At 55.4% G+C, this 21252-nt stretch overlaps 1 protein-coding gene across 10 annotated transcripts in view; it reads left to right on the top strand.

Annotated features, from left to right (window-relative positions):
* Window positions 1-21252, top strand: part of MAD1L1 (mitotic arrest deficient 1 like 1) — a 408034-nt gene that overhangs the window by 172337 nt on the left and 214445 nt on the right. The window contains exon 1 of one of the 10 annotated variants that reach the window (XM_030801347.1): window positions 20751-20767. The exons of the other annotated variants lie outside the window; for them this stretch is intronic. The gene's annotated coding sequence lies outside the window, so the exon portion shown is untranslated. Of the gene's footprint in view, window positions 1-20750; window positions 20768-21252 lie in introns of those variants that run through there. 10 annotated transcript variants of the gene reach the window in all.

The raw sequence follows: 21252 nt of genomic DNA, 5'->3' as shown, positions 1-21252 counted from the left end.
CCACCATGCCCAGTTAATTCTTTGTATTTTTAGTAGGGATGGGTTTTGCCATGTTGGCCAGGAACGTTCTCACGTCAAGTGATCTGCCCACCTTGGCTTCCCAACGTGCTGGGATTACAGGCATGAGGCACCGCGCCCGGTCATTCCCCAGATTCTTACTGTGCGTCTCCTGTGAGCCTGGCACATTTAGGTGCTGTGAAAAACAGCAGGGAGCTGCACAGCAGCCTCGGAGCTCAAGGGCCCCTCTCTAGGTGGGGCAGGTGGCAGTCGCGTTGAGGCGGTGATCGCTGCTGTGAAGAAAGTGAGGCGCTTTAGGGGTCCTGTGTCAGGGAGGGTGTGGGAAGCCTTTGAACAGGTGCCCTTGCTGAGCCCAGAAAGTCACTGCAGGGAGAGCCGTGTCCATCTGCCGTGCTAGACCATGGTGGGGTTTGGTTTGTTGTAATGACAGCTGCACGGGTAGTTGGGAAGTTCGTAGGGCGAGGTCCCACGTCTCCCCAGCTTCCACGTGGCAGTTCCGTAGGTGGTTGTGGTGCAGGGGGAAGACCAGGGGCTTTGGCGTTAGCATAGCCTGTGTTCCTCGCCGCGATTGGCCGCCTGTGTAGGTTTTTGTGGCCCCACAACGGTCCCCCTGGGCTGCCCCTTGGAGCCACACCAACTCCTTGTCCTGGTTCTAGTGTTGAGTAGGACTTGTCTTTCACCCCTCTGTGATAATGGGCGCTGGGTGGGAGCCCGTGGGAGCTCCATGGTGGGCCTTGGTTCGAGGTGAGCACTGCCCTCGCTCACATGGGTGTCTCCTGGGTCGCTTTGCAGATGGGTCATGGAGCCAGCCTTGTACTTCTTCCACATCTTTCCTGGATAGCCGTTCTTTGGTGTCTTCCTCTGCCCCAGTGGGAGCCTAAATCTGGCTGTGTGCTCCTCCCTCCCCTTCGAGTGTGAGATCTAGCCCTCTTCCCCTAGAGCAGAGCAGAGCAGAGGGCCTCCATCCCTCCCACAGAAGAGGCTGCGCGAGCCCCATGCTGCCTCTGATCGCTGTCTCCTCCGCTCCACACCCCTCTTTAGGTCTGAGGGTCGTGATCGGCATGATTTCTCTTGCTCTTTCTTTTTTAATACTGAAAATGTTTGGTCTTAGGTGGCACTGAAGGGAGTATTTATAACACCCAATACCTGCTTTGTCATCTGGAAAGCATCATCCTCTGTGACCCTCCAGGGTTTTGTCTCAGACAGTCATGTTCCCTATGGCGCCCGCCGAGGCGTCGGGGGGTCAGCTCTGTGGCCCCGTGTTAGCGCAGTAAGTCGAGGCTTAAGAAGTGGCATAGAGACTGCCCAGGCTGTGCGGCCAGCCTTGATGCTAGATTTGTGGGTTTTTTTTTTTTTTTTTTTTTTTGAGATGGAGTCTTGCCCTGTCACCCAGGCTGGAGTGCAGTGGCACGATCTCGGCTCACTGCAACCTCTGCCTCCTGGGTTCAAGCGATTCTCCTGCCTCAGCCTCCCGAGTAGCTGGGATTACAGGCGCCTGCCACCACGTCCAGCTAATTTTTGTATTTTTAGTAGAGACAGGGTTTTGCCATATTGGCCAGGCTGGTTTTGAACTCCTGACCTCAAGTGAACCGCCCACCTCAGCCTCCCAAAGTGCTGGGATTACAGCTGTGAGCCACTGTGCCTGGTCCTAGATTTTTTATTTTTGAGACAGGATCGCTCTCTCTCTGTCACCCAGGCTGGAGTGCAGTAGTGTGGTCTCAGCTCACTGCAGCCTCGACATCGCAGGCTCCGGTGATTCTCCTGCCTCAGCCTCCCGAGTAGCTGGGACTTCAGGTGCCACCAGCATGCCCATCTAATTCTTTTGTGTTTTTGTAGAGACCCTGGAAATCTGAGTGTGACTTGGTAGCTCTGGGGTGCAGCCTGCGGTCCCCCATGTCTCACCAGCTCCCTGGTGGTGCTCCTGTGCTGCTCTGGGCCAATTCTGTCAGGGGTGGCAGAGGCCTGGACCATGCCCTACGATGTGGGCCACAGGGGCCGGGTCACACAGCTGATGCGGATGCCGCTGACTGGCCCTAGGCCTGGCTCACCACCTCCCTCTGAAGAGCACTGCCCACCTGCTGTCCTCGCTGTCTGCCCTCCAGAGGACACATGTCCTGGTGTGTGCTCATTCACTCCCTGCTTTCTGTAAGGGTTTGTGGTGTGCCTCTGCCTGGCGCTGTCGCAGCACACGCCGCCTTGCTGTGCTGCCTGCCTAGTGCCTGGAGGGAGGCTTGGTCCCGCTTCCTCTCTCTCTGCTGCCCCCGCCCTTTGTGACAAGCTTTGCATTGTGTACCTGAACACAGGACAGATGGAGTTTGGGCCCTGCCATCGTCCCTGGGTCCCGGCCCCACTGCTCTCCTCCTCCTGCTGTTGTGACCCATGCAGCCCATCTTCTCTCCTGGGCTTTAGCCTCTGGGGATGTCCAAGGAGCAGCCCTGAGTACTGCATGTGCTCCCCGCTCTCCCATCACTGTGAGGGCACAGCCCAGCCGAGTGCAGCTCAAGTTCAGCTTCAGACCCTGGTTTGTTCTTACTTAAAGCACATCCCTCCACGTACACCTGGATCGGTGGGAAGCCTGCAGGAGGGGCCCTGAGACGCAGGCCAGCCCGGCTTCCTGGGTAGTGTTTGCTCTGCTCAGTGAACTGGCCTCTTCCCTCCACAGATAAGCAGGGTTCCCTCAGCTTTGGAATGTAATTTCCAGGTGTTAATATGTCGCCCTTTCACATTACCTTTCTAGACTGACATTTCTATTATATCCATTTAGGAAAGAACGTCTGCTTTGTTAGGGGACAATGCCATTTGCACAGTTATTAGAAAGCCAACCTTGTCACAGACACTGCTGCATTCTCCGTCCAAGAGGGAGCTGGACCTGGCTGTGGCAGAAAAAAATCCCAGGGAGAAAAGTAGTTTTAGGAAATACAGTGAAATCAAAACAAAATGCCTTTTATCCCTCTCCAGTGTGAAGACGATTATTAAGATTGGGTTGTGGGAGTGTGGGCCGCCTCCACCAGCCCGAGCCCTCTGCGTGCGCCCGACCTCCCTCTCTGCGTCAGGTGCGCGGAGTTTGGAGGCTGCGTTCCACTGGATTCAGGCACCCCATCTTTACTCTTGGCTTTTTGAAAAGACCACAGTCCTGCCCCACCCGCCCATGGGTGGGACTTTCTGGACAGTTCCAGGTGAGGCTGTGGAACTCCTGGCCCTTTCAGGGAGATCTGAGGAGATGGCCACACCACTGCGTTGGGGGAGGTGGGCTGGGAGCAGCAGTGCTCGTGGGCTCTGGCCCTGGTGGGAGTGCCCTGTCTGTGGGCACCCGGGTGCAGCCCTGACCCCTCCCGCCCTGCCTCCACCAGCAGAAGGGTGCTGGTGGCAGGTGTGTCATCAGAAACCCCGATGAGGACATTTCTGGGTGGTGCTGCTGAGACAAGGCTATCTCCTCGGGTCTCCATGTTGAGGGTGGCTGGAGTTGGGTGCCCCTGCAGCACTGTGGAAGCCAGGTCTGCTTTCTTTTTTGAGGAGTCATGGCCCGCGTCCACTTAATGGTGTTAAATCACACTTGGAGAGCTCGGTCGCAGGAGCCTGCTGAAACCTGCAGCCCAGAATGCAGGGCCTGGGTCACAGGCTTCCTGGCCTCACCCGGGGGGCTGTCCCCGGCCCCGCACCCAGTTGGCCTGGGGCACCCCCATAACCCGTGTCCCCAGGCCCTGGCTGGAACGTGCTGTGCGGGGAAGATGGGCCCCACCTCTGCAGCCTCCTCTGCTTCCCCGTTGCTCTCCTGCCGCCCGCCAGGGCCTTGGGGCCTTCACACAGCTTCTCTCCTTCCCAGAACCCAGATCATCCCTGGCGTCCGGCTCATAGCATCGAGGCAGGACCTTTTCTCCCTTGTTCACCAGCGGCTGGCACAGTTCCTTGCATACAGCAGGCACTCAGTAAATGCCTGGTGAATATTGGACTCCTTCACCTACAGGAGGTGCTGAGGCCTTTGGAGTGGCCAGGGAGCAGCTCTCCTGCCTCTGCCCCACCCACCCTGTGCTCTGCCCCTGCCCGGAGGACTCTTGGTCCCATCCTCACCCTCCGCATGGGCCTCTGTGGCGTCCCTGCATGGGGCCTGCGACGCTGTCCCCGCGATGCTGTCCCCGGCTGCGGAGACCATGGCCCCTGCTGCCCATTCCGGCTGCCTCCAAACTCACTGGTTTTCAGGAAGGGCCTGCTGCCAGGTAGCAGATACCGAGGCTTCCACTTCTGATGCCTGAGCTAATGTCAGCAATGTGGAAAAGGGTGTTACTTGCTTTTAACTTTCCCAACAATGAAAGTCACAAGAAGTGTAGCTGTCAGTGGCAGAGCAGGAAGGAGGGCAGTGGCTGGGAGCAGGTGCCGGGGCAGGGATGACTTGGCCTTCAGACGCAGGCACTGGAGGTGGCACCCACCCCTTCCCTCCTCAGGCTGGTGGAGGAGCCTCCGCTGTCCTGGGACTTGGGGCACCTCTCCCTTCTGGATTTCCTCCTCCCACATGTCCTGCTGGGGACCTGGGGCTTCCTATCTCTCCTTGGTCCCAGAGGCCCAGCACCTCCCTCCCCTGTGCTCCAGGCTGGGGCCCCAGCTCCCTCCCAGTTCCTCCGTCTGTTCTGGGCAGCAGTCTGTGGCGCCAGGGCCATGCCTATGCCAGCTGCCATAGCTGCGTCCCAGCTGTTCGCTCCAGGTTTGTTTTGATGGTGTATCCCTTTATAAAAACTGTGGAATTTGCACACTGATATGTGCGTATTTGTTTAAAAAGGGTATGTATGACCTGTGGCCAATAATGAACACGCCCATTTATTTGTAAGATATAAGGACTTATAAATGTAAGTAGGGTTTCCACTGTATCCCTAGGCCCCAGGGAGCTGTCAGGTGCCCTCCCTGGTTGCCGTGCCCGGGCCCCAGTGAGTGTCCAGCCCCCTCCCTGCCTGCTGTGCCTGGGCCCCAGTGAGCTGTCTGGCGCCCTCCTGGGTGCTGTTGCTTGCTGTCTGTTGGGCGTTGTGTCCGTGTGGTCTTCCTGAGGCTGTGACCAGGTGTGGTGGTGGCAGGTTGGGCTTGGGCTTGGTGTCAGCAGGCCTGGGGCTCCCACCACGCCACTGCCTGTGCTCTGTTGCTCACATGGAGGGGCCAGGGAAGCCTGTTGGCATATGGAGTCATGCCATGGCTGGCTGTGGCGGGTCTGTGGCCATGCACGTGGAGAGGATGACGATAGGGTTCTGCCCTTGTCTGTGGTCACCCTGCTCCTGCCCTCGCTTCTCTGAGGCCAGCCCCTCCTCTCTGATGTGTGCAGAGCGTGGGTCTCGGCCTGCCAGGGGTTCCTTTGTGGCGTGCAGGGGGTGCACAGGTGTTGACTCGGCATGAATGGTTGTCTTTCCACCTGGCTGTTTCCCTGCCTGACGCCCCTGTAAACATCCATTCCCAACACGCTTCCCAGAGGACGCTTGCTCTTGGAGTACTCCTAACAAAAGGCTTCCCAGTGAAATCAGTTTGTGACACCCCATGTGGTATAGCCTGACATGGCACCTGCTGCTCAGCTTGTCCATGGCTCGGAGAAGCCCTCAGGGGCCCCAGGCAGCTGGTGGGGGGTGGGGTTGGGGGGTGGACAGCAAGGTGACCCAGTGGGCACAGGGCTGCTGGTGGGGGCGGTGGGGGTGGACAGCAAGGTGACCCAGCAGGTGCAGGGCAGCTGGTGGGGGGGTGGGGGAGGTGGGGGACAGCAAGGTGACCCAGCGGGTGCAGGGCAGCTGGTGGGGAGGGTGGGGAAGGTGGGGGATAGCAAGGTGACCCAGTGGGTGCAAGGCAGCTGGTGGGGGAGGTGGGGGACAGCGAGGTGACCCAGTGGGTGCAGGGCAGCTGGTTGGAGAGGTGGGGGACAGCAAGGTGACCCAGCGGGTGCAGGGCAGCTGGTGGGGGAGGTGGGGGGTTGGGGGAGGTGGAGGACAGCAAGGTGACCCAGCGGGTGCAGGGCAGCTGGTGGGGGAGGTGGGGGACAGCAAGGTGACCCGGCAAGTGCAGGGCAGCTGGTGGGGGGTGGGGGGGTGGGGGACAGCAAGGTGACCTGGCAGGCGCAGGGCAGCTGGTGAAGGGGGGGTGGAGGTGGGGGACAGCAAGGTGACCCGGCGGACGCAGGGAAGGCCCAGTCTTCATGTGCGGTTTCAATATCTCGTTCCTGGGCTTTTCTGCATTAAGTGTGAGTTTCTAACACACCACGTTGAAACGTCTCGGATCTTGAGTGTGAGTTTCTAACACACCACGTTGAAATGTGTCGGATCTTGCCTGCTGAGCCACGTGGCTCTTCCTGAAGGCCAAGGTCAGCGCCCCCCTCACCACCACTTCATCTAGACCCCAGGAGCCCCTTCTGTCCTGTAGGCCGAGGCTCCACAGCACCACATGGGTTATGGATGAGAAACCCAGAGTGTCCTGCTAGGAGAGAGGCTGTGGAATTCCCAGTCCCCCTCGGCTTTGGAGGTTTATAACAGAGAGACCGAGGCTTGGAGAGGAGCCCAGGAGGCTCCTCCAGGGCCTAGGCCAGGCCTCATCCAGCCGGCACAGGTGGCTTCAGCCCAGCCTCGGGGGGACACAGGCAGGGCCTGCAGGCTGTCTGGGAAGGGCTGGAGGGACCAGGCCCGGAACCTTGTCCTGCCTACCCAGGCTTGCTTTGGCCTGACATTGTCCTTGTTTGTGCTTTAAAATCCCCTCTCGTGTTTGGTAGAGAAACATTCTCTCTTTAAACTCAATTTTGAAGAAATCCAAATCTTTGAATAACCTTGATCTTGAAAGGAAAGGAAGTTAGCTGCAGGTGGAAATTGATGGTCACGCTCAAAGGCATGGTTCCCTGCCAAGGAAGCCTCTTGAGTCTTTCCACTAAAAATAGCCGCAGCGTCCTGATGGTGGTGTGTGAACTGTCTCCAGGCCCCTCCTGGAGACATTCAGAGATGTTAAAGGTGACAGCCAGCCTCACCTGGCCATTCCGCACAGGTGTGTCTGCTCCTGGCCTGTGAGGCACAGGTGGGGTGGGCCTGCTGACGGCCGAGCAGCCCTCGGGGGTACTGGGCTGCTCGCTTGGCAGCCTCTGCCCCTTCAGTTGTCCTTGGTGTCACAGCACACCCAAGAGCCTTGGAAGTTCCCTGCACCACAGTCTGGCGGGTGCCTGGGTCCTTGCGTCCATGGTCCTGGGAAAGGTCCCTGGCCTCAGTCAGAAGTGGGAAGTCTCTGGACTTTCTCCAGGCTGGTGATAGGCCACCGTTGGCTTGTGGTCTCCATGGTTCTATGGGTGCTTCAAGGGAGCTGCCAGAAAGGTCAAGCCACAGCCTGATACCAGCCAGAGTGGAGGCAGCCCAGGGACCCCCTGGCTCACCACCCTCAGCCTGGTGCTTCTGTCTGCCCGTGTGGGTGCGGACATGGGTCTGAGGTGCTGGCTGGGGGATTCCCTGCTTCCAGCAGGCGCGTGAGGTTCCATCCTGGTCTCTGGTTTCTGGTCTGGCCTCATACCTGGCTTAGCTCTTGTAGGAGTGCAACAGGTGGAAGGGTCGGTGATGCCTGCAGATGCTGGGTGAGGTTCCTTGTGAACTTGTGGTCTGGTGCCCACAGACGTTGGGTGAGGTGCCCTGTGAACTTGTGGTCTGGTGCCTGCAGACGTTGGGTGAGGTGCCCTGTGAACGTGTGGTCTGGTGCCCACAGATGGTGCCTGCAGACGTTGGGTGAGGTGCCCTGTGAACATGTGGTCTGGTGCCCACAGATGTTGGGTGAGGTGCCCTGTGAACATGTGGTCTGGTGCCAGCAGACGTTGGGTGACGTGCCCTGTGAACCTGTGGTCTGGTGCCAGCAGACGTTGGGTGACGTGCCCTGTGAACCTGTGGTCTGGTGCCCGCAGACATTGGGTGAGGTGCCTTGGGAATTGCAGTGCTCGATGGTCCTCCTGGACACTGGTGCTGATGAAGCGAGTCTGGCCACCCACGCCAGGCAGTGCCCAGTGCCCTTTGGGTGGCTGCTGCCCTCCAGCAAGACATGGGGATGCCGCTGGACCCAGGTGTCTGCGAGGTCCAGGCACAGACCTTGCTTCTGCAGGAGGCCCCTGGGCAGTGAGTCCTTCCTCCTACCGCCTCTTTGAAAATCTGTGTATTTTTAAACTAAACTTCTTGAGTGACATCAGAAGGCCCTTGAGCTGGTAAGCTGCCCCGAGCCTTTTGCCACCCATGGTGGGCATGAGCCACCTACGGAGTCGGCTCAGAGTCAGCAGAGGCCGTGGAGTGGGGGCCCCTGCTGTGCAGGGAGAGGGTCTGACCCTGGGTGGGGCACTGGGAAGGGAAGTGGTGGCCTGAGGCCAGCCCTGCTGGAATTCCTCTCTTCTAGGGGGAGGAAGCCCAGGAGCTGGAATCAGAAAACCCGAGTTAGAACCTGAACTCTGTCACTCACTTGTGCCTGGCGCCAGCTCCCTTTACCTCTCTTTGCCTTTGCTTCCTCTCTGGAAGAATGAAGCATGCATGCCTCACCCCATCTGCACGCGGAGCCGATTCACAGATTACGTGAGGGAATGCTTTGAAAATATTTTTAAATTGTAATGTTCAAATATATGTGTGAGGTAGTTCATCATCAGCTCACTCAACAAACATATGGTTAGTTCTATTCTAAGGTGATGTGTGTTCCTAAAAGTCACCCTGCTATGCAAAATCACATTAAAAACAAGGTGGGACCCTGATAAAAATGGCAGCATGGTTGACGCGGTCAGTGGCTGGACACAGGCAAGTGTGACAATCGACACAGCTCTTCGCCTCGAGAAGGCCTGGCGCTGGCTTGGGCAAGTAGGAGTGGCGGCTTGCGAGTCACTGTGGAGTGGGGAGGGCACCCGCAGCTGGAGGGGCGTGGCACAGGGGGCTCAGCCAGGCTCCGGAGGCTCCCAGCACAGCCCCTTTCAGCTGAGTGCGGTTTTCTGCGTCCATCTTGGAGGAGGTTCTTCACAGAGGGGCGGAGGGGGACTTTTTGGCCATCACTCAACATCCGATGGGACAGCCCCTGCCTGGCTGACCCACCTGCCTGCCCTGTGCCAGGCCTTGTGCAGTGTAGTTGATACTTACTACCATTCATCACATTTATTTCCTAACAAATCATATGTTGAATAGCTGGCATGGGACCTGGAGTGAGTGGGCATTCGATGTATAGCGGTCACTGCTGGCATTCATCAGAGTAACTTCTCATTTCATTAACATCCCTCTAATAATCTCACTTAAAAATCATTTGGAGAATTCTGAGCTCGGATTTGGAAATCCCATGTTTGTGCGACAGGAATTTGTCGTTGGATGAGATGAAGGAACTTGCCCAGGTGAACAGGTAGGATTCCCAGCCCTGGTAGCTGCTCCTTCTCCCCGAGTCCCTCTACACCCACCCCGCTGCCCGACTGGGGTGCTAGAGCATGGTGTCTGAGAGCGCGCGTGTGCGTCAGTATGCACATGCGTGCACCTGGGTGTTCATGAACACACCTGTGTCGGTGCTCAGTGTGCGTGTGTGCACACATGAGCATTGCTGTGTGCGTGTCTGTGAGCTCTGTGTAGGAGCTGTGTGTGCATATGTGTTGAGTGCTGTGTATGTGTGTGTCCATATGTGTGTACTTGTGTGCGCATGTATGTCGTGTGTGTGTCCATACGTGTGTACTTGTGTGCGCATGTTGAGTTGTATGCTGTGAGTTCTGTGTGCACATGTGATCATGAGTGTGCACATGTGCTTTGTGAGCTGTGCATGCACATCTGTGTGAACTGCATGTGAGAGCATGAGTGCACATGTCTGAACTGTGCACGTGTGAGCATGAGTGTGCATGTATCTGTACTGGTGAGCTGTGTGCACGTGAGTGCACGTGTGTGAGTGTGCATGTGTCTGCGGAGTCAGCTGTCTGTGCACACGTGAGTGCATGTATGTGTGTGCATGTGTCTGCGGAGTCAGCTGTCTGCACACGTGAGTGTGCATGTCTGTGCATGTCTGTGTGAGCTCTGTGTGTGCATGTGTCTGAGCATGCACGTGTGGTGTGAGTGCTGTGTGCGCACATGTGTGTGCATCTGTGCCTGCCATTCTAGAACACCGGTTCTTTTATGCATTTTGGCTTCTGTTCCCACGAGACCCTCATGGAACATTAAGCCCAGCAGACAAGGCCAGCCCCAGCCATTGTGATAGTTATTAAACAGCAATAAAGCAGGATCTGTATTTACAGACCCAGAGTGTGCTCAGACTGGGAGGTATTAAACATCATCCATCATCAAATGGAAAACAGTCAGATGCAGGGAGTGTAGAATGGAGTTAATATTCTTTTGGTTAACTTCACTCATAAAGAGCTAAACTGCCCCCAGTAAAACACCACGGGGAGGAGGGGAGGTTCTTCCAGACGGAAGCAATCATCAGCAGGGTCTGCAGACAGGCCCCCAGGGTTTCCTCGTGCCCATGGGTTTTCTGCAGCTCATTACGCAGCTGCAGCTCAGAGCAAGTGGTGTCTCAGGATCCCTTTCCACAATTCTCGTTGCCTGCTTTGCCTTAGGTCAGCTCGTTGGCAGCCCTGGGGGGCTGGGGTGAATGGAGAAGAGACATTGACTTGTAGAACCTGAGAATCTGGGAAGGGAGGGCCTTAGCCAAAGAGTGTTTGCCCGGGAGGGTGGCATGCAGTAAACAGCTTAGAGTTCAACCCCGGAGCTGGCGTTGGGGCATGGATGTGCGTGCTGGTGGCCATTCATTACCGATCCTCCGGTTTCCTCTTTGTCTGTCGTCTGTGAGTGGGTGCGCTCAGCCCAGGGGGTGTTGTGTGCACAGCGTGTGGTGCAGAGGTAGCACCTGGGATGGGGCCGGGCACTGTGCGTGTGGGCACTAGGAGCGCTGCTCCTCCTCCTCGGAGCCGAGGCTCCTGTCTGGGCAAGGTCTAGCCCTCCACCTAGGAGCTTACAGAATCTTCAGTGGGGACAGAGAGTCTGGAAAGGACCTACCTCTTTTCTTACCCTTGGTTGAATGTTGGCCCCTTGGGCACAGGCTGGCAGCGCCCACCCCTTTCCTACACTAAGACGTCATCACAGCTTAGTGTAGGGCAGGCGGGTGAGGCGGGGTTTGTGTCGCTTCTGATCTGGAAGGGGTTTAGCAGCTGAGGAGATGATCGCCACGCACAGAGTTCAGTCTCCAGAAAAATAAGAGAGAATTTGCACAGTTCTTGAACTTTACCCTTCCAAAGTTTTCAACTCTTTTGTCTTAATCATTTCATGGGCAGTGCCCCAGCCAGAGCCTGTCTGGAGGGGAGGGGTGGGTGGGCATGGGCTCCGGGCCTGGGAGGAGGAGGACAACATGGATTTCCTAGCTCGCTGGCTGGCCCTGAGGTTGTGGGGGCTTTTGGTGGCTGAAAGGGGTCTTGCATTTCTGTACACATTGAAAGGCGATCTTACCGGGCTGCGCTGCCTTCCAGCTGAGGACAGGGACATAGGGTGCCTTTGAGTGCAGACCTGGAAAGGGAGGGGCCTCTCCAATGCAGGGACGGCGGGGCTTCAGTCCACCTGGGGGCGGGGCCGCCACTCTGCGGGGAGGGCGGGGCTTCAGCCCACCTGGGGTGCGGTGCCTGCGCCCCCACCCGCATCCCAGGAGAAGCACTGATTGCAGGGCTCGGCCTGGGGCTTACATGGGACCCTCCTTGACTCCCTAGAGGCAGCCGAGGTGGCCACTGTAGCACTCAGCCGGCCTTCCCCAGGAAGTCCTTCCCTTACAGGGCCTCCACTGCCGCCTCTGTCGTGGGCAGGCCCTCAGTGAGCAGGGCTGTGGCGGCCCGTGGTGCAGGGGACGTGTGCCATGTCTCCTAGGGATGATGGCTCAGCCCCATGAGGGGCCCTCGGCAGAACGTTTGGATTTAAGGACTACTCACCACGTGCTCCGAGGCTTAGGGAAGGCCTGGGACGGGCCCTGAAGTGCTGTCTAGCTGAGGCTGGGCTCCTCAGGTGAGAAATTGGCTCCCATCTCCCGCTCCCCTCCCCCACTCCCCTTCCCTTCCTTCAAGGAATCTTGTTAGACTTTTCACTTTGCTCTGCGGCCTCCAAATCCCACTAAGCGACTGTCGCTTTTCCAGGGCATCCTCAGGTGCTATACTAAGCTTTAATAAAGGGCTTTATCCACAGCTTCAGGAAAGTCTCTAAATAAATTAGATCCACTGGTTAGCCTCCAACGGTGATTTTTATTAACCTCCGGTTAAAGAAATATTGCTGGTTACAGAAGCACGATTTATTTCTGTGTAAGCCAGGCTGGTGTGGCCCCTGTGGGCTCCCGAGAGGGATGGCACTGTGTTCACGCAGAGTGCTGGGCTGGCCATGAGAGGCACCTGAGAGGGCACCCGGTGGCTGGAGGGCTGGGAGTCGCTCTCACAGGGACACGGGGGCTCTCACAGGGACACGGGGCATCTCATGGGGACACAGGGGCTCCCACGACACGGGGGCCCTCACGGGGACACGGGGAATGTCACGGGGACATGGGGGCTCTCACAGGGACACGGGGGCTCTCACAGGGACGCGGGGACTCTCACGGGGATGCGGGGACTCTCACAGGGACACAGGGGACTCTCACAAGGATTCATAGCCACAGAGACACAGGTTGGTGCTCCTGGCCTGGAGCAGAGAGGGGTGTGGAGGCCAGGTAGGAGGCTGGAGCCTTTCATGTCCTTTCTGGCCCCTGGTGGCAGCAGCTCCCTTGCTGAATGGCTTCACCCTGGGAGGTGATGAGACGCTGGGGCTTGCCGTCAGGGCACCCTGGCTCAGATCATGCCTCTGCAGCCGCGTGGCTTGGGTGTGTGGCTCCCTTCAGAGCCTCTGCTTCCTCTGTGAAGTGCGGAGAATGGTCGCTGCTGCTCATCAGAGTGGGGAGGTGACAGGCCTGGCCCGGGCCTCGATTCTTGTTCATGCCGTTGCCTCCCCTGGGCTCCGCTGTCTACGCCACTGGCACAGGAGCTCCTGAGAGGATGTCCACGGCCTGGGGGACTACGCCACGCTGATGGCCTGCATTTCTTCGGGTTTCTCTTACTGAGCTGGGACCCCAGTTCCAGTTCTTTTCATCCTCACTGAATCCCACAAAGCTGAGCGGGAAAGACATGGGCTGTGCTGAGTCGCCCTCGCTGTACAGGAAGAGAAACCGAGGCTGGAGCAGCGGAGAGGCTGGTGTGGTCGATCGCCTGGGGACTTCACGTGTACTCAGGACCCAGACCTCCTGGCTGCACCCCCGTGCTGGTTCTGTGCCCTGCTGAACCATTTGGGAAATCATGTTATCATCTCACACATGCTACAGGCTCCTCTGGGATTCACTGCTGCTGTTTCTAAAGCACTGTTCCCAGTGTGTTCACAGCATCCCCACCTCCTTCCCCGTGCGCAGGGCGGCTTCTCTTCGGCCTCTCACACCTGAGATGCTTTGTGGCAGGAGTGTCCTCTCAAGAGCCTGGGTGCATGAGTTCAAATCCTGGTCCCAGGTGCTGGCTATGTGGAACCCAGCCGAGGTCATTCATCTGTGTCTCAGTTTCATTGCTGGAGAGAGCGGAGGTTGTCCCAGCGTGTCCTCACAGTTGGTGGACTGAACAAATTGGGAGGAATGAGCACGAGTGACCCTTGGACCAGGGCCTGCAGTAGCCGCCTCTGTCCTGTGAGCATTCGCTACGATTTTTATTCCAGACCGTTGGCTGCTCCCCTTCCTGCGGCCCATTGTGGCCGCCAGCTCTGGGCAGCTCGTCCTCCTATGCTGCCGTCTCCTCTCCTTTCTCCATCAGGCCTTTGCTGTGGTTGCTGGACCATTGCCGCCGCCATCCACTGCATGTGCTCTCTTGACGGGATGGGCACGCAGCTGTGCTTGAGTCATGTCCGAGCCCACAGCTGCCACCCACACCCTGTTCCTGCACGGTGAGGTCTGCCACGTTCCAGGGGCAGGCTCGGCAGCCCTGCCCTCCCTGGCCTTGTTCAGCAGCCCTGGGCTCAGCCTTTGTCTATGTTGGGCAGTGCAGGGTGTTGGGAGCAGAGAACGGGCAGAGGCCCCTGCCTCAGGGCTCCCTGGGGCCTGGCAAGAGGCCTGGGGTGGTGCTGCCCCCACCCTGGAGAAAAAGGCTGGCACTCTGCAAGGCTGTTTGTGGTGGGAAACAGGTGCTCAGCCATTCTGGACCCCCAGCCCCGCCAGGCCTTCCCCGTGCCTCCACTCTGCAGGGCACCCGTAGCCTCCAGAGAACAGTCATGACCCAGCATCCTTGTAGGCATGGTACCCGGGCATCACGTTCCCAAGCCCGCCCATTCTGGCCACCTCCAGCCCGCAGGACTTGCCAGGTCATGCCAAGGGCCTCCTGAGGAGTGCAGGACTGTCAGAACAGATTGCAGCATGGGTTTTCGGAGGATTAAAGTTAATTAAAGAGCTCTTCCTTGCTTTCATGTCCTTGTGTCTGCCAGCTATTTACATGCTAATGCTGAGGATGAGGGGTGTCTGCCGCACTGCACTGCGCTGTCAGGAGGGGAACCCCGGGAGAGGGAGGGGAGCGCAGTGTTATGTATTACCCTGTGCCCCTCCGATGGGACGGGGCGTGGATGCAGACAAGTTAGAAACTCAGCGGCAGGGTCGTTTCCTTGTATTTCCTGAAGTGTCTCCGTGCTGACTTGGATGTTCTCCATTCCGGCCCCACCTTACGCTGCATAACTGAATGCATTATGTGTGGAAATATCTTCGCATAAGCAATTTTATAAATAAAGAGATTGTGAAGAGTAGGGTCTGAAGTTTCTAAGTGCAGGGCTGTGTTTCCCGGAAGCCCATCCTTCTTGGTGAAGGTGACTTTCAGCTTCTTGGGGTCAGCCTGTGGCAGCATCCTCTGGCCCTCAGCAGCACTGCCTTGATGTGGACGTGGACGTGTGCGTGTGTAAAGGCTCCTCAGGTGTGTTAGTCCATTCTTGTGTCTCTATAAAGGAATCCCTGAGGCTGAGTCATTCTGCAGACTGTACAGGAAGCACAGCGCCGGCATCTGCTTCTGCTGAGGCACCAGGAAGCTTCTGATCATGGCAGAAGGCGAGGGAGGAGCAGGCGCGTCACATGGCAAGAGCAGGAGCGAGAGAGACACTTGAGGTTCCAGACTCAGTCCAACAACACTCCTCACCCAGGGGATGGCTCTGGGCCATTGGTGAGGATTCCGCCCTCATAATCCAACACCTCCCACCAGGCCCCACCTCCACCTTTGGGAAACATTTTTCAACCTGAGATTTGGAGGGAGCAGACATCCAAACCATATCACCAAGTGTTTGTTGAATGAATAAGTGAACGTTGAAACCATCATTGGGTGTATTTTAGCTGCAGAGTCTAAAAGCCAGGGTTCTGGGGTGGCTGGAGTGTGAAAAGGTAGGTGGTGGCAGTTAGGTATGCCATGTGCGTGCCCTTGTGCCTGTCTGTGTGTGCCCGTGTGCGTGTCTGTGCATGTGTCCGTGTGCCTGTGTCTGCACGCGTCTGCGTGTGTGTCTGTGTTCATGTACGTGTGTGTGTGCATGTGCGTGTGTCTATGTATGTGTGTACGTGCGCCTGTGTGTGTGTGTGTCTGTGTCCGTGTGTGTGTGTGCACGTGCATGTGTATGTGTGTGTACATTGTGTGTGCATGTCCGTGTGCATGTGTGTGTGAGCATATGCATGTGTGGATGTACGTATGTGTGTACGTATGTGTGCGCGTGCATCTGTGTGCCTGTGTGGCTGTGTGCATGTCCGTGTGCATGTGTGTGTCTGTGTGTGTGTGTGTGTCTGAGTCTTTCTTGGATGGTCCCTTGCTGCTTCCCCAGGGAGCTAGTTCTTTCTGGCCTTGGCTGGGTAGGACGCAGGCTCTGCTCGCCTCTCTGGAACAGAGCAGGAGATGCTGCGGGGAGCTGGGTGCAGCGTGGCCAGGCCAAAGCAGGCATCTGAGTGAGTTTTGTGTTCAGTATCCCTCCCCCACTGTGGGCTACCATGGTGAGAGTTGACATTTTTGCAGCGCGGAAGTGAGACTGTCTTGTGGAGTTTCCTACTCTCCTCAGGCAAAGAGAGGGTTAGTGACCTGTCACTTGATGGTGTGCCTTCAAAGCTCTTCCTCATCTGGTTTAATTCAACTCATGTTGAGTGTCAGTTGTGACCCATGTCAAAGGTATACGCAGCTGGATGTAAGTTAAAGTGGAGAAAACAGATTTTATTCAGTTGCTGCTGACAGCAGGGGACACAGCTGAGCTCCTTTCAGGTTTGTGCAGATGTGACCGGGCGTTTTAAAGGGAGTGTGGGGAGCAGGTGCCCAAATGGAGTCAGGGAAGTGAAAAATTACAGAAAGCAGCAAGAGGGTTGGGTAGCATGAATGTGATGAGCTGACTCTGCTACGAGCTGGCAGGTTGGGGCTGGCGGGGATGGGCTCCTGCTCCCCTTCCCCAGCCCCAGATGGGGAGACAGGCCTGTTTTCCTGATGATTATGTTCCAGAGGGTTGCTCTTGGTCCTTGAGAAGGACATCTCAGAGCTGTAGGAGGTGCAGGCATGTGTGTCTCCAAGGGACTGAGGAAGGATTCACAATTGTTAGCTCGGATTTTCCGAAGTAACTGTGCTAGGAATGGGAGGCAGGGCAGGGGCCGGTTGTCAGATGTGGTAGAACCAAGGGCAAATGCTCCTGACAGCCCTGAGCTTTTTCTGACAGGAACTCTGGGGGTGCTGTAGCTGAGGCTTCAGGAAGTCCTGCTGTGGCGGGCGGTGTCTCAGTGCAGGGGGGTAGGACAGAGCCCTTGTGTGCTGAGAGCTCTTCTGTGGTTCTCAGCAGCCAACAGTGAGAGACTCACGTGATTGTGAAGCCAGGCTTCTCAGGGCAGCCCCTATGACGGCGCACGTCACGTAGAAGGTTCTAAATCAGCACTGGCCGAATGAGCGATTCCAAAGAGCAGCGATTCCAAAGAGCAGCGATTCCAAAGAGCAGCGATTCCAAAGACCTCTGTTTGCAGGAAGATGGAGCTGACGCATTTTTTTGATCCTTTTGTTAAGTATAAGGAAGAGCCCTGGGCATTATCTATGGAATAAGCATAGTGAGCCTCTGCGGGATGGAGGCCAGGGGCCTCGGAACAGCGTGGCGGGGAGCTGCCCAGGTTTCCTGGTCTGCCTCTTCCATCCCAGACTTGGAGCTAAGGAAGCACATCCCCAAAATACTGACGCTCCCCAGCAAAGGACTAGGGAAACAGCAGCTGGGAGACAGAAAATGTAGGTAATGCCAATAATGGAAAGAAGAACGTGATGGATATAAGGTCAGCAGCAGAATGGAAGCGACAGGAGCGCGTTCATGAACTCAGAGATGGACCAGTAGGAACTGCCCATCTGCCCATTCTGAACAGCAGAGAGAATACGATGGAATAAAACGAGCAAAGTTCCCAGCACCAATGGGACCTGGGAATACGATGGAATAAAAGGAACAAAGTCCCCGGTGCCAGTGGGGCCACAACACAAGATCCAGCATTCCAGTCGTGGGGATCTGAGAGGGTCTGGAGGAGCTGAGATGGAGCCGCAGAGGCAGCAGGCAGCGTCTTCGAGACTAATCCAGTCTCTTCACTGTTCTGTGGGTCTACTCAGCTTATCTGTGTTTTTCTTGAGTCAGTTTTGATAGCTTTTGTCTTTTTAGGAGTTTGTTCATTTCACCTCTGTTATTAATTTTTGACATGCAGCTATTCATATTACTCCTTTACAGTCTTTACCTCTGGAAGGTCAGCTATGGTGTCTCTTTCACTCCCGATTGCAGTGATCTGCACCCTCATTCTTTTTTCCTTGGTTGGCCCAGCTAAAAGTTTCTGTTAATTCTGTTGCTCTTCTCACAGAACCAACTTTAGGCTTGACCGATTTCTTTTATTGTTTTTGTGCTATTTCACTTATTTTTGCTCTAATCTTTATTATTTCGTTCCTTCTACTTGGGTCAACTGAAGTTGGACTCCATCAAAATTAAAATTTTTGCCCCGTGAAAGATCCTGTGAAGAGATGAAAAGACAAGGTAGAGATAGGGAGGAAATATTTGCAAGCTTCATATCTGACAAAGACGATTTGTTATCTGTAATAGATAAGAAAACTCTCAAAACTCAGTAATAGAAAAACAAAACAGACACACCTGATTAGCAAATGAGCAAAAGATATAGACAGACATTTTTACCAAAGAACATATACAGACGACAGTTAAGCCCGTGAAAAGATGTTCAACATCATTAGTCATTAGGGAAATGCAAGTTAAAACCACAGTGAGGTGTCACTGCACACCTGTCAAAGTTTAAAAATGGACACCATCAAATGCCAGTCAGTGTGTAGAGAAACTCCATCTCTGGTGCCTTGCTGATGGGAGAATGACAGGGCGCAGCCACTCTGGAACCAGCTCGAGGGTTTCTTAAAAACTGCACTGCAGCTCCCATATGACCAGCAGTCGCATTCCTGGGTGTCGATTCCAGTGAAATAAAACCGAGGTTTGGACAAAAACCGACAGAGGACTGTTCCTAGCAGCTTTTGCATAATGGTCAAAAACTGGAAAGAATTCTGATGTCCTTCGGTGGTGAATGGTTAAACGACGGTAGTGCCTCCATCACACAGAGTATTACTCAGGACTAAGAAGGAAATTAACTGTGGATAAACATAACTTGAATAGATCTCCAGGGAGTTTAGCAGAGTGAAGAGCCCAGTCCTTAAAGGTCGTGTGCTGCATGATCCCATTTGTATGACGTTATTAAAAGGCTGAAGTTATAGAAAGCCTGTGGATGGCCGCCGTGAGTTACGGAGACGCACAGGAGGAATCGTGGCTGTGAAGGGACAACCTGAGGGGTTTTTGTGGTGATAAAATGTTCTGTATCGTGACTATGTCATTGTCAGCATACGGGTTGTGATACTGTGATGTTGCTATTGGGAAGAACTGGATAAATGCTACTTGTGATCTCTGTATTATTTTTTATAGCTCCATGTGAATCTGTAATTGGATCAAAATAAAAAGCTTAGATTAGGCGCAGTAGCTGATGCCTGTAATCCCAGCACTTTGAGAGGTCCAGGCGGGCGGATCACTTGAGGTCAGGAGTTGGAGACCATCCTGGCCAGCATGGTGAAATCCTGTCTCTACTAAAAATACAAAAAATTAGTGAGGCGTGGTGGCACACACTTGTAATCTCGGCTACTTGGGAGGCTGAGGCAGGAGAATTGCTTGAACCCAGGAGGCGAAAGTTGCAGTGAGCCGAGATCGTGCCACTGTGCTCCAACCTGGGTGACAGAATGAGTGAGACTGTGCCTTTAAAAAAAAAAAAGTCATCAGCTTCATTATCTCCTAACAAGAGCGTCAGCTTGTCCTCTGAAACTTTGAAGGCAGGGGTCGACTTCTCTGTAACTGTAAAAGTCCTAGACGGCATCTTCCAGCAGAAGGCTGTTTTATGTGCACTGCGAATCTGGTGTTTAGTGTGGACACCTTCTTGGCTGGATCTTCTGGAGAACTTGCTGCAGCTTCTCCATCAGCACTTGCGGCTTCACCTTGCTCTTTTATGTGATGGGGACGGCCTCTTAATGTAAACCTCACGAACCCACCTCTGCTAGCTTCACACTTGAATTCTGCAGCTTCCCCACCTCTCTCAGCCTCATAGAACTTGCTCTGACTTAAGGAAATGTTGGGGCTGGTGTGATCTATCCAGACCACTCAGACTTCTCCGTATCAGCAATAAGACAGTTTCACTTTCTTATTGGTGTGTTCAGTGGAGCAGCACTTTTAATTTCCTCCGAGAACTTTCCCTTCGCATTCACAACTTGGCGAGCTGTTTGGCACGAGAGGCCTGGCTTTCGGCTTATCTTTGCTTTTGGCATGCCTTCCTCACTAAGCTTAATCCTTTCTAGCTTTTGGTTTAAAGGAGAGACATGCGACTCTTCCTTTCTCTTGAATGCTTAGAGGCCGTTGTAGGGTTATTAATTGGCCTGATTTTAATACTGTTGTGTCGCCCAGGGAATAGAGAGGCCCAAGGAGAGGAAGGGAGGGAGATGGCCAGTCAGTGAAGCCGCCAGACACACGCAGCGTTGGTCGGGGAAGCTTTTGCTGTCTGAGGAGCATAGCGTGTGGTGCCCCAGAATCAATGACAACAGTAAGATCGGAGACCACCGATCACAGACCACAACAGATATAATAGTGAGACAGTGTCAGAAATACTGTGAGGACATGGTGCCCCAGAATCAATGACAGTAGTAAGATCAGAGATCACCCATTACAGACCACAACAGATATAACAGTGATAAAATGTCTGAAACGCCGTGAGGATTACCAGATGTGACAGAGCCGTGTAGGGAGCACATGCTGTTGGGAACATCGTGCCGACAGCCTCTCCGAAGGCAGGACGGCCACAAACCTTCCATTTGTAAGAAGCACAGTGTCTGTGTAGTCCAGGAGAGCAAGGCGTGCCCGGGTCCATGCTGGCTCCTTACTGTGGCCAGCACACTGTACTCGTGTGAGATGTTAACAGTGGGGCACCTGGGTGTGGAATATGTGAAAAGTTTCTACCATCTTCTCCATTCTTCCAAATATAAACCCATTCTAAAAAAAAAAAAAAAAAAAGAGTCTATTAAGACAAAGAAGGAGCTGCAATTTCCACCTGGCAGAGGGCACTGGAGCCGGTGAGATCTGATGTGTACCCGGGCCTGATCCACGTTTGCTGCATGGCTGGACACCTTGGTGGGTGCCTGGAAGCTCGTGCTGCGGGGGAGCTGTGGGAGGAGCGTGCGGCAGGTGGAGCTCGGCTCCTGCGCGTGGGTGGGTGCGCGGAAGCTCGTGCTGCGGGGGAGTTGTGGGAGGAGTGTTCAGGAGGCGGAGTGTGGCTCGTGCGCGTTGGTGGGTGTGCGTGGCGTTGGTGGGATCTAGCTGACCACCTCCCACCTGGTTGGTCTCCATCTGTAGACAGCCTAGTTCTTAGGGTTCTAGGTACCCAGTGTCATTTCCAACACCTGCTTGGGCTCCTCACAGCACCTCCGATCAGGAGCCCTGGCCTTGGGGAGGTGGGACAGGCACATGTCTGGGTTGCTGGGTTGCCTTTAGGGGTAAGCTCTTGCTCGTGTCTTCTGTTTAAAAGAGGACCCACAGTGGATTCAGGCCTTTGATTTACCAATGCCTGGAGCTGTGGGGAATGCTCTCCAGTGACAGCCTGGGCTTCCATGGGATGTAATTTTGATATATTGGCCTTTGTAGGAAGAGCCCAAACTCACAACTGGGTGGATTGTCCTCCTCAGACGAGACA

Source organism: Nomascus leucogenys, chromosome 20 (genome assembly GCF_006542625.1).
Source record: "Nomascus leucogenys isolate Asia chromosome 20, Asia_NLE_v1, whole genome shotgun sequence".
Taxonomy (NCBI): domain Eukaryota; kingdom Metazoa; phylum Chordata; class Mammalia; order Primates; family Hylobatidae; genus Nomascus; species Nomascus leucogenys.
Note: the sequence above shows the minus strand (reverse complement) of the source record. Positions and strands in the feature narration are given on the sequence as shown.